The sequence below is a fragment of the Tarenaya hassleriana genome, unplaced genomic scaffold, assembly GCF_000463585.1.
Source record: "Tarenaya hassleriana unplaced genomic scaffold, ASM46358v1 Cleome1011, whole genome shotgun sequence".
Lineage (NCBI taxonomy): Eukaryota > Viridiplantae > Streptophyta > Magnoliopsida > Brassicales > Cleomaceae > Tarenaya > Tarenaya hassleriana.
In genome coordinates, this window is record NW_010960311.1 from 5,248 (window position 1) to 6,036 (window position 789).

Here is a 789-nt window from a genome sequence, read left to right on the forward strand (position 1 = left end):
GTAAAATCGACGATGGAAGGTACGGGACGAGACTGAACCATCTGATCGAACAAATCAACAGCATACTCGGCATGACAGTCATGAACGCCACATCTCAATCTATCTCTGTATGACATATTGCGGTCTCTAACATCGGAAAAAGACGATCTCCGACAGCTTAAGACCGAGGAACTGTGCAAGAAGTTGTTCAGAGTACCTCTTCTTAGGGGATGAGTCTGAAGTAGACCTGAGGCAGAAGCAAATGCAAAAGCAGCCATTCTCTGAATCACTGCCGTCATCTTAGCTTCCATTCAAAGAGACAGAATCAAAAACCCCCCACAAAACCTTATCCTTTTCGAACCTGATTCAGAAAGCCAAAACCCAAGTCAACACTCAATTCTAACATAAACAGATTCCATGAATTTAGCGTAAAAACTGATATGAGAATCAATTCAGACAAGAGAAGAGCCGACGGCAATCAACATAAAAACTGATATGAGAATCACTTCAGACAAGTACGAAAATCGAAATCGAATAATTGAGAGGAGATGAGAGAGAGAGACTTTGAATAAAAAATCAGTTAATAATTAAAAATAAAAACAAAAAAAAATAAAATGTGATTAAATTATGATAGATCTGTTATATTTATTAGTTTTAAAATTTGAAAGTATTTGATGTTTTTTTAACCGAACCTCTCAAAGTTAGAGGGTCGCATAAATTTTTTATAAAGATATATGTTCAAGTTCCAAAAATAAGTGTCGTAAAAAAAATGTTATAGTTGAAAGTTAAGTCACATTGTTGGCTTGTAAT